Source organism: Lycium barbarum, chromosome 6, assembly GCF_019175385.1.
Source record: "Lycium barbarum isolate Lr01 chromosome 6, ASM1917538v2, whole genome shotgun sequence".
Classification (NCBI taxonomy): domain Eukaryota; kingdom Viridiplantae; phylum Streptophyta; class Magnoliopsida; order Solanales; family Solanaceae; genus Lycium; species Lycium barbarum.
In genome coordinates, this window is record NC_083342.1 from 11,637,385 (window position 1) to 11,649,997 (window position 12,613).

Consider the following 12,613-nt stretch of genomic DNA (forward strand, 5'->3'; position numbering starts at 1 on the left):
ATCTATAATGAATTTTTTTTATGTTTATGTTTTGTGCGGTAGTTGTTGCATGCATTATCATGTAGATACTGGGACTGGGAGGACGAAAAATATCCAGATCATCAATAAAATGAAAAAGAAAAATGATATCATCATCAGTAAAACAAATCTTTTGAAAAGGGAAAATGGTGCTCTTGTTTGTGAAAACAATCTTTAAAAGATGGTGGTACGTAGTTGCATTTAATCTTTTAGTTGTATACTTTAGATGTAATGTAATGGTGGATGCATGGATTGTAATTGCAAATGTTTTTTATGTTTTGGAATGCAATGATATTTTGTGCCATATTTTTGTTTTTTGCCATAATATTTTGAAATTTCAGTGGATCAAATATGCCCCTATACTATGCGAAAATGCACAAATCCATATTTTTATTGGGTTTCCGTTAAATCAAGAGCATGACTAACCCAACAAGTAACGTTAAGGGCATGAGTAACTCAAAAAGTAACGTTAAGGGCATATGTGAGACCACCTTTTAACAACGGGCATATCCGTGCAATTTCGTATAGTAGAAGAGCAGATCTGAACCTTTTCCTTAGTATAAAAACATCTATAGTAAAAACTAATGTCACCTTAATGGACTTTACGTGTCTTGAATCTGGATAGAATTTCTCTATTTTAATCAAAGATCTTGTGATCAAACCTCGAGAATAGAAAATATCTAATGAATAGTGTTTTCACTTTAATGAACTTTACGCAACTTGAATCTGAATATGATTCTTCTATTTTTTAATGGGTGATATATGGTTCAAACATTGGGAGTGAAATATCTGTAGTAAAAAGGTGTTTTTGTTATGTATTAATTATATCTCATACATTAATGAGTTTATAGGCTGAATAGACTCAGCTTACCCAAACAGACTACGTCTTTCGGGTTGGTCTTTCCTGTCAATCGACAATAGTTGATATCAAAACATGTCGATTAACACTTGAGGCCGCAACTCAAAGCGATGGCGTGGACCTGGTAAGGGTGCTTGCCATGACCAACTTGGACCAAAGGGGGGTGCCAAGAGTAGTTATCTGTATCAAATAAGTGCTGTCAATCGTGACCAACGAGATCGTAGGTCCTCATGCGAGGGTGATTGTTATGTACCAATCATCCTTCATTTTTTGAAAAGAGAAATACTGGTGGCTTTCTATGTTGAATAGACTCTCTCATCTAATAGGATAGTTTTTTTCGATTGGACGCTCAATAGTTAGTAATTTTTACCTTGATGGATTTTATACAGCTTGATTATGAATTAGTCAGATCAATAAATTATGAACACTAAAACCAAAAGAAAGTATGATGAAAAGTGTCAATTTTCCTATGGTTTCCCCACGGGGAAGTGGGTACAATGTGCTACTAATTATTTTCATGTGCAAGGTCCAGGATCTTTTGTGTTCCCTTTGCTTCTCACTTTCTTATTTTCTTCAAATGTCCCCTTCATGGGCTTACTGGCCTTACAGAATTTGGTAACAGGTACCTTTCATTATCTGTAGTTTGTTGACTAAATTATTTTAAGTTTGCATGTAATGTGATTCTTTTCTTTTCATTGCAAAACCGTACCTAAATATTCTGAACGTCTCCTTTTCGGTGAAGTTTTTGTGTAAATAAAAATCTCTCTTTTCCGTAAGTAGCAGTTGGTAAATGTGACTTGCAAGTCTCAATTTCAAAAGCAATTTATAAGTCGCAAACTAACAGCTGTCAAATGCGAAACAACACAATTTATAAGTTGTACTTGTCAAATACGATTTATAAGTCACAATCATCAAATACGATTTATAAGATAGTGGTAAATGTGATAGTCGCAATTAGTGACGGATCCAGAATTTTCACCCGGGGGTTAAAAAAATAAAAATAAAAGTTAAATTATAAAAAACAATGTTGTTAATGGGAATTAAATCTAGGATGCTGGAGACAATTTTGAACACCCTGAACCGCTTGAGTGCTACACCTTGTGGTTTTGCGCATCGAGATTCGTAGTACGTTGGTACTTAGTTTTGGACACCGGGATTTGTTTCAAGGATATTTTAGGTTGGACATGTTTAACTTGTGTTATAAGTGAATCGAAGCGGGAAGGTTCGTCAAAAGTTGTTTTTGGATAATATGGTGTATGGGTCGTATAAGTGGGATATGATCCGTATCTTAAGATATGGACCGTATTTAAGAATACAAAAAAATATTTAGCAGAAAAGTAGAAATTTCAGGTGGTATTATACGGCCATATTATACGGACCGTATAATATTATATGGCCAGTAAGGTGGCCGTATAATATTATAAAAAGGATATCAAATTTTACAGAGAAGCAGAAATGATGGTGGCATTATACGACCGAATTATACGGACCGTATAATGTTATACGGCCAGTAAGTTGGCCGTATAATATTATACGACCAAGTTATACTAATCGTATAATACAAGTCAGTGGAAATTTCCAGAATTTAAGTACGACGACCCCTCTTCAGTTTAGTCATTTTAAACACACTCCCAAGTTCAAGAGAGCTCTAGAAACTTCTCCAAACATATTCCAACACATTTCCAAGCCAAAATAACAGATCAAAGTGAAGATCAAAGCATTTAGGGTTACAAAGTGAGATTCAAACTTGATCCTTCTTCTTGTAAAAGCTTTGAAGGGTAATTTTTAAGGTGAAGTGACTTTGGAAGTTGAAGTGTTCTTGAATTTTGAGGTAAACTTTCATCTTAGTTTCATGCTTATGAGTTTATTTGGTAATTACGCTAAGATTTGGGGAGGAGGAATTGGAGAAAAAGTTCAAATATGAATTTGATGATATTTTGAGTTGTAAATTAACTTGAGCTATAATTATTAGCATGTTTTGAGCATAATCTTGTTATGAGGGATAATAATGATGTTAAAGCGGTGTAGTATACAAGTGTATAAGAGGTTGTGTTGAAGTTGTTGTTATAAATTGATTATGAGAAGAAGTTTTGGGATTGAATTGAGTTAGTTTGAATGAAATCTTTGATTACGGTATTGATGATGTTGTTATTGTCATTTGGGAGTTGTTTGGGAATTTGGTGGAAGTAGATAAAATAGGGGAAGTGCTGCCCAAATTCCGCTAGCTCACTAATTGCTCTAGTTTGAACTTATGAATGTTTTCAAGACTTAACTCTAGTATGAATCCCGTTGAATGTAGATTTGCGAGCTTGGAAGGAAAAACGTTAATTAGTTAAGGAGACGAAAAGGTATGTTAAGGCTAACCCTTTCTTTCTTATGGCATGATCACTTCGATATGAACATATATACAAATGTCCTCCATGATGACTCCATTTCTAGAAATACTAAAGCTTATAGTTCTTGATGTTCTTATGATATTATTGAACTTAGTTTCATGATTATTGATCTTGTTCATTGTTGTTGATCTCATCTTATGGTAATTTTTCTATCAAGGTGAGATATGATGATGATGATAGTTCCATAATGAAATTCGGAGGTTTACCGACCTTACGTTACTCCATAGAGTTATAGCTTTTATTTGGGCTCTCATGCATGCTTTATATAGTTGTAGCTATTTTCTCACATCGAGCCGTGCTATAATCGGCCTGGTACAGCACGTAGATGTGCACACCACTGCAGTGGGTACGTTATGATGATACCCCGGACGCGGGATGATGATGATATGTTGATAACACCGAGCCTATATATCCAGGTACGGTATTATATATGTATGTATGAATTTTTTTTTTTTTTTGAAAGAGCTAAGCATGCCTGACATCCACCTCGAGAGGCATTCAGAGGTACAGATTGATCATTCTCTCTTATGTTATCTTCATATTTTCTTTATTTTGTTAGTCATGCCTTACATACTTGGTACATTATTCGTACTGTCGACCTTTTTGTTTGTGGACGCTGCGTTCATACCCGCAGGTAGATAGGGAGACGGACCAGGCCCCTAGGCTGCTTCATCAGCGATTGTACAGGAGCACTCCATTTGTTTCAGAGCTGCGATTCAGCTGGTATTATTCTTTTGTGTACATATATGGGCATGGCGGGGTCCTGTTCCGTCTTTATGATGTTATACACTCCATGTAGAGGCTCACAGACAAATGTGTGTAGTTAGATGCTCTATAACCTCATCGGTTCATATTTTGTATATCATTTTTGGCAGCCTTGTCGGCTTGCGCATATGGGCATAGTTGATGATGATTCTACAGATGTGCATTTATCTTTTGGACTAAAGCCCTTACAGATTATGATAGTTATGAGTTATCTTTGTGGTCCACCTAGATATGATTATGAAATGTATGATAAGAGGTGCTCGGGAGGTCAGCTCCGGGTGCTTGTCATGGCCCTCTAATTGGGTCGTGACATTGAGCTAACCTTTTGCATATGTTCAGGGTGTTCAAAAGTTAATACATCTACCCTATATTTATACTGTAATTTTTTTACCGAGGGTGTTCGGGTACCCTCACCTCCATTTAAATTCGTCCCTGGTCGGGGTAATCAAAGATGATTTATAAATTTCAATTGTAAATGCGATTTATAAGGCACGATTGTCAAATCTATATATAATATAAAGTCAGACATAGACAAGGTGATGTGACACCTCTTTATGTCCATCAATGGTATTTATATATTTTTCTCTTTTTTTTTTTTTGAATTTTTCTTCCTTTTACAAGCTTTATTAAAAAATTCAATGGACACTTCTAAATATTATTAAATAGTAATCAATTTTATCCTATTGATTGAATCACTAATTAAAGGCTATAATTTCAGGTCCGTTACAGATCATTTCACCTCCGCTATCTTATCCTTTTCCAATATATTCACATAGTTTCATATACATGTTCCATATCTCCATTTCTAAGAAGTTATAATCGTTGCAATTAGTTTTGCATTATAGATATAGTTGTGGCTTCCTAGAGTATGAAATAGCAGTGTTCTTGCAGTTCTCTGGATTTCACTTATTGTTTAGGTACATCAATTATAGTTAGCTAGTGTACATTTTATTATAAAATAATAATTTATATTCTTGATGTAATTCTCTTCGTCTATGTTTCTATCATTTTATCCGGAATGTCATTCAAAGTTTGCTATGCTTTTATATTGTTTTTTCACAGAGGGTATCATCTGAATAAAAAGAAGTGTTTTCATATATGCGTTGTATAAATTTGATTTAGTGTGAGAAAACCTAGGTATATTCTTTCTCATCACCTAGCTACTTTCTTTTCAGTCTTTCATATTCTATTTCTTTATTGCTATATTTTTTCTTGGTTTTGTTAGTTGTATTTCTTCTTCAGTGATTCTAATACATACTAGATGGCCGCAGCACGGGCCCAACACTTTGAATTATATGTAGTTGTGTTTAGATAGTGAAAATATATACTCTCTCCGTTTCAATTTATATGAACCCATTTGACTGGGCACGACATTTAAGAAAGAGAGAAGACTTTTAAAACTTGTGGTTCAAAATAAGCCTTGAAAATTTGTGTGGTTGTAAATCATTCATAAAGTGAATTTGTTTCCAAATTAGGAAAGAGGTCATTCATTTTGGCATGGACTAAAAAGAAAATAGGTTCAAACAAATTTAAACAGAGGGAGTCTATATATATATATATATATATATATATATAGGTCATTCATTTTGGCATGGACTAAAAAAAAAATAGGTTCAAACAAATTTAAACAGAGAGAGTCTATATATATATATACTATGTTCAAAATACTTATTATTTTTTATCAAATTTTGATTTGGATAATTCTAATTCAAATTATTAAATTAATTTTACATGTTTAAAACTAAACAAAGTAGAAATTGATTTTCTATTTAAACGAAGAAAAAATGCTATTTTTTTAATTTTTGGTAAATATTCTCGGTTTAGCTCATTTTACTTGTCATGTTGTCTTTTGCACGGTTTTTTAAGGAAATGTGAATTAGAATTATAATTTGACTAATTTACCTTATTCATTATGTGATCTCCATTTGATATTAATCTCTTTTCACATTTATTAGAGTAAGAATAAAAATGAAAAAGTAATTAAATTCTATCTTATTTTAAAATATAAATATTTTAAGTATATTTATTTTAGTAAACATAACAAATAAATGGCATGACGGAATAGCAAATACAACAATTAAATATCTAGATTAGATCTAATGCTAATAGAAGAAAAGAAAGGAAATTGTATGTATTTGCCTACTTAACCTTTTGAAGAAAAGTAATAATATAGGGTCCATGTTTTTTACCGTGCAATAATTTCATTTGCTCCCACTAATGGGTTAATACGCATGTGACAATGAATCCACTATTATTGACTTGATGGGGATACTTTGGGAATTACATGAATATTGTTTGATTTTTTAATATATCGGATGCACGTTTTTTTTTGAGACATTGCTTGTTTTTTTTAATACGGGGTCCACTTTTTTTTTCATGAGTTTGGAGGGGTGGGGTCCGATTTTTTTTCATGAGTTTGGAGAGGGTGGGGTCCAGTTTTTTTTCCTTTTTTTTTAAAAAAAATATTGCTTGGCGTTTTTAGTATGGGGTCGACACTTTTTTTTTTTAACAGTGACTGACGACGAAGCATGGATAAACGATGCTTCTATATAGTAGAAAAATAGAAATATAATAAAGTATTTCTACCTACTTTTTAGAAGAGTAGGTAATATAAAGTATAAAATGTCATTTTTTTGCCCTTAAATTAAAAAGGTGGGGGAGGGGGGCACAAAGGATTTTTTTGCCCTTAAATAAATAAAAAAGTGGGACCAAAGGACGGACGACGATCTTGCTTATAAACCGGCTCTTCTATATAGCAGTAAAGTAATATATATATATATATATATATATATATATATATATATATATATATATATATATATATATATATATATTATGTTCAAAACACGATTAATATAACATTATAGTTTGTGCTCCGTATCCAAAACTTTATTATATTAGTGTTTGCTGCGAATACAAAGTTGGCAAAAAGTTATTAATACTTTTTAAAAGAGAAGACTTATTTAAAAGGAAACTATTTTTCTCTCTTTGAGATAAAACAATAGCAATATTTAAGCATCAGTTGATACTTTGAATTTTGATTCGATTAATTTAAAGATGTAAAATATTCTATTGTTAATGTATGTAGATTGGGCCTAAACAATAACTATTATTTTTTATCAAATTTTGATTTGGATAATTCTAATTCAAATTATTATATTAATTTTACATGTTTAAAATGAAACAAAGTAGAAATTTGATTTTCTATTTAAATGAAGAACTTCTATTTTTTAATTTTTGGTAAATATTTTTGGTTTAACTCATTTTACTTGTTATGTTGCCTTTTACACGGTTTTTTAAGGAAACGTCAATTAGAACTATAATTTCACTAATTTACCTTATTAATTATTTGATCTTCATTTAATATTATTTTTTCCTTTATGCCATTTATCTCTTTTCACATTTATTAGAGTAAGGAAGGAATGAAAAAGTAATTAAATTCTATCTTATTTTAATATATAAGTATTTTAAGTATGTTGTTGAACAATAATTTCATTTGCTCCCACTAATGGGTTGATACGCATGTGGCAATGAATCCATCATTATTGATTTAATGAGATACTTTGGAAATTACATGAATATTGTTTGATTCTTTAATATGGGATGCACTTTTTTTTTTTTGACGTTGTTTGTTTTTTTAATATGGGACTCACCTTTTTTTTTTTTTTTTGATATTGCTTGATTTTGTTAATATGGGTTCCATTTTTTTTCCCTGTGAGTTTGGAGATGGTGGGTTCCACTCTTTTTTCTTTTTTTATTTTTTTTTATTTTTAATATTGGTTGGTGTTTAATATGGAGCCCACACTTTTTGTTTTTAATATATTGGTTGTTGTTTAATATGGTATTTTTGGTTTAACACATTTTACTTGTCATGTTGTCTTTCGCACAGTTTTTTAAGGAAACGTCAATTAGAACTATAATTTCACTAATTTACCTTATTAATTATTTGATCTCCATTTAATATTATTTTTTCTTTTATGATATTAATCTCTTTTCACATTTATTAGAGTAAGGAAAGAATGAAAAAGTAATTAAATTCTATCTTATTTTAATATATAAGTATTTTAAGTATGTTGCTGTACAATAATTTCATTTGCTCCTACTAATGGGTTGATACGCATGTGGCAATGAATCCATCATTATTGATTTAATGAGATACTTTGGAAATTACATGAATATTGTTTGATTCTTTAATATGGGATGCACTTTTTTTTTTTTGACATTGTTTGTTTTTTTAATATGGGATTCATTTTTTTTTTTATATTGCTTGATTTTGTTAATAGGGGGTCCACTTTTTTTTCCCCGTGAGTTTGGAGATGGTCGGTTCCACTTTTTTTTTTTATATTGGTTGGTGTTTAATATGGGGCCCACACTTTTTTTAATATATTGGTTGGTGTTTAATGTGGGGCCCACACTTTTTTTTTAATGGAACGGACGACGAAAAAGTGAGCCAACCGGCTCTTCTATGTAGTTATAAATTCAGGTGAATCAACGAAAGATATTTCTCAAAGAGACTGAAGCTTGAAATAATTCTCCTCTGAACTTTTGTGGATACTCTTTGCAACTTCTTTTGTGTGTTCAATTTATAGGATAAGCTTCCAACTGAATTTTATATATTTTGAGAAGTTTGAGTATAAGTATATAATTTGAGGATGAAAAGAAATTATTTTAGAGTGGAAGGATAAGTATTATGGAAGGTGATAATACGATGGAGAAAAATGAAAAGAAGGGAAGATAAGACATTTTCATTTTAAACAAATGAATAAGAAGGGAATAAGCATGGTAAAGGAGTTAAGGGTAAACAGAAGGAAAAGGATGAAAAAATAAGCGAGAATTATAACACAAGATACATACAATTTAATTTTGAGGATTTGGTGCAATTCAATTTTATCCTTCTTTATTTTATAGCTCAGTTAGATTTTAATAATTATTTCTAATTTGAGGGAAATATTTCTCCTGTGAACTTTTGTGGATTCTCTTTGCAACTTCTTTCGTGTGTTCCATTTATAGATAAGCTTCCAAATGTTGTATATTTTGACATTTTGAGAAGTTTGAGTATAATTATATGATTTGAGAACGAAAAGAAATTATTTTAAAGCGGAAGGATGAGCATCGTGAAAGGTGACAAGACATAGAGAAAAATGAAAGGAATGGAAGATAAATCATTTCTTTTAAAAAAAATGAATAAGTAGGGAAATAAGCAGGGAGAATAGAGTGTTAAGGGTAAATAGAAGGAAGAGCGATGGAAAAATAAAGGCGAGAATTATAAAAAAAGATGCATACAATTTAAGTTTGAGGATTTGGTGCAATTTGATTTTGTCCTTCATTTTATATTCTTATTTAGATTTTAAAAATTACTTTTAATTTGAGGGAAAAATTAATACTTATATATGTACACATTAAATTTACAAAGTAATAAATTTATTTTAAAATTGTATACATATGCACGTAAAGAGATTAAAATTTTGTTAAATCTTTCATTTATTTACATGTTTTTTAAGAAACATTTAAATAGTTTCACCTTTATTAATTTATTGGATATGAAGGCTAGAAAGAATATTTATTTCTTGGAAAATATATTACAGTATTTAGCTATTACAAAAAAATAGTTAATAACTTTATGATGTTTTTATTACTACGCGAAGTGCCGACAACTTCCTTGGTGATTTATAAGTAGAGGTTACCTAACACAATTTATAAGTCGCAATTATCGAATGAAATCTTTAAATCATATTATAAGATACAATTATCGAATGCTGTAAGTGCAATTGTCAAATGCGATTTATAAGTTGCAATAAATGCTATTATAAGTTGTATTTGTCAAATGATATTTATATCTGATAACGTCCAAATCCACTCCTCAAAGAGAAAGTGTACACGGTCGTATGTAATATAATTTACCCAACTATAAGTCGGGGTCGATCCCACAGGGAACAATATACTAGACGATTAAGAAAGTAAGGAACTTTCACCAACTAAGCTAAAGCCAAACGATAGATAATATTTTGGGTTTTGTTTGAGAAAATTATAACTAATGCGGAAATGTAAACTAACCTAGAAAGCGAGTAAAATGATCAATGGCCACAAGCATGGATAATAGGAGATTACACTCACGTAACGATCCAACGTATTTTACGATTTTACAACTAAGAGCGGGTTTATGTTAATAGATAATGGTTTCTACAATCTCATTGAAAGTCTTCCAACCAAATCAATGAATTTCACTCTAAGCTTTTCCAAGCCTTAGAGTGTGATATCAAGCACAACCAATTGAATCTCAAGTAACTTTCCTATTCCTAACTCAAGTTATTAGATGGGTTTAATGACCCAAATTCTTGTTAATCAATCTTTCCCAACTTAGATTTCCTCTTCCGAGCTCAATCAAAGTAAATGGGTGAGTCCTAGGGTTAGCTAATCCCTTTGGAAATATTCAACAACGAGATTAATGAAATCAACAAAGACCCACTTCAATAGCAATAAAGATCATTCAATACACAAGCATAACAAGAGGTTTCATCCAAATTTGCAAATGAATATTTTCATAAACAAGATTAAAGTTATAGAATAAAATTCTACACACTTAGATATACAATACGAAGCAAGGAATTGAAGAAATGAGTGAAGGGTTAAGAAATGCTCAACCAAATCTTCAAATCTTCAATCCCAAAGTGTGGTATAGAAACCTAGTCTCCAAAACTTGTAAAAAACTGCCAAAGATGTCTATTACAAACCCTAAAAGAGTATTTATATCATTCCAAAAACGGGAACAAAATCTGGACAACAATACCCTCGTGCACAACATGCTAATCGTATGTTGTGTCGCAGGTGCAACATGCTAGTCGCATGTTGTGCCAATTTCTCTGTCACCATGTGCTGCACCAAGTGCTACTCGCGGGTTGTGTCGCAGGTTCAACATGCTAATCGCAGGTTGTGCCAATTTATCTGTCACCATGTGCTGCACCAAGTGCTACTCGCGGGTTCAGCATGCTGCAGCATGTGCTATTAGCAGATGCTGCCAGAAAGTGTAGATTGTTCTATTTTTGCTCTATTTTGGTCCGTTTTGCTCCGTTATGCTCTCCGGGCATCTAATCCTACAAAACAACATAAATACACAAAAAAGTAACAACAAAAGTGCTTAAAGAGTCACAAAAGCTTAAGGAATTAGCATCGAATATCCCGTAATTTCACGGCTCATCAATATCCTCACCTTCAAATCACATTGGACATATGCTTTTGGAGAAAATGACAAAAATGGTCCCTTATAGGTTCAACTAGATACCAGAGCCCGTGCCAGCACGGGCTTAACATATATTTATAATTTTATTTTTATGCAATTATAAAAAGAATTGATATATTCTACAACATTTCTTGAAAGTCACGTATGTAAAGATAAAAAATTTTGGGAGCACGGGTTCAATAATTTGTTCCATGATGTTATTTCTTTGTTTCAGTTTATATAACTTTCTTTAAGAAAAAGGCTAACAGACTCTTTTTAAATTACGCGTTAATCAAATTTGAACCAGAATTTCAAAACTTATTGAATTTTTAACTACTTCAAAGTACGGAAACGTCATTTGAACTACCATTCCCCTAGGCTAAAACGTGAAACTTTTTATACATATGGTGATTATGTATATTATGTCAAATAACATTGGCATAGATGCGGTATAAGATTTCTATCCTTTTTTTTTACTAAACCTATCATAAGTATGTACTAATAAATTATTCTGGCTATTATGGTGCTCCGTATATAATTAGAAACTTAAGACATTGGAAAATGCCTTTTGAGAATGTAATACCCATCTTAGTTTCTTTTAGGATATTAAATAGTGCTGCAATAAACATCCGAGTAATTTATTTCATCAATTGTAACAATATTCAATTAGTTTGATTATAGAATTACAGTTGGTGAGGTAAGATATCACCCATGAAAATACAAAATGTAATAAGTTGTAATAGTAACTTTTAAAAAATGAAGCTTGATAATAATATATTCAGAACTACTTTTGAAAAATTAATCCTTACCTGTACTTTCTCTATCTATTGAATATTAGTACTATAGGAGTACAAAAAAGGCTCTCGAGATTGGAGGGAGAGATGAGTAAGAGATTGCCACGTTAAAGTTTAACAGGGGCCACTTTTTTTGGACAGTCATTCAAAAATGCTGCAAATGCAGCGCGTGGTATAGAAATTTAACTGAATGAATCCACCATTATTGACTTAATGGGGATACTTTGGGAATTATATGGATATTGCTTGATTTTTTAATATGGGGTCCACGTTTTTATTTTTTTTACATGAGTTGGAGGTGGACGACGAAACCACCTCCAAACTCATGCTTCTAATATAGTAATAATCTCTTAAGTATCAATCGAGTACTTTTGGTCCTTTAAGTCTGTATATTTTAGCACTTTTGGTCTCCTCAAATATTTACGAAGCACTGATTGTAAATTTAACTGAAACGTGAAAATATTTTTTCACCCATAAATACCGTAAATTTTCCTCGAAATTACAAAAACCACAACATAAAGAACTACACCAAACAAAAATATAGTAAAAAAAATAAAAAAATGTG

At 31.4% G+C, this 12,613-nt stretch overlaps 1 long non-coding RNA gene across 1 annotated transcript; it reads left to right on the forward strand.

Annotated features, from left to right (window-relative positions):
- Positions 1-2,513: 2,513 nt before the first annotated feature.
- LOC132599553 (uncharacterized) lies at positions 2,514-4,896 on the forward strand. The gene is made up of 4 exons (XR_009566873.1): positions 2,514-2,708; positions 3,177-3,225; positions 3,543-3,689; positions 3,908-4,896. It is a non-coding gene; the product is annotated as an uncharacterized LOC132599553 (long non-coding RNA).
- The last annotated feature ends 7,717 nt before the right edge of the window (positions 4,897-12,613 follow it).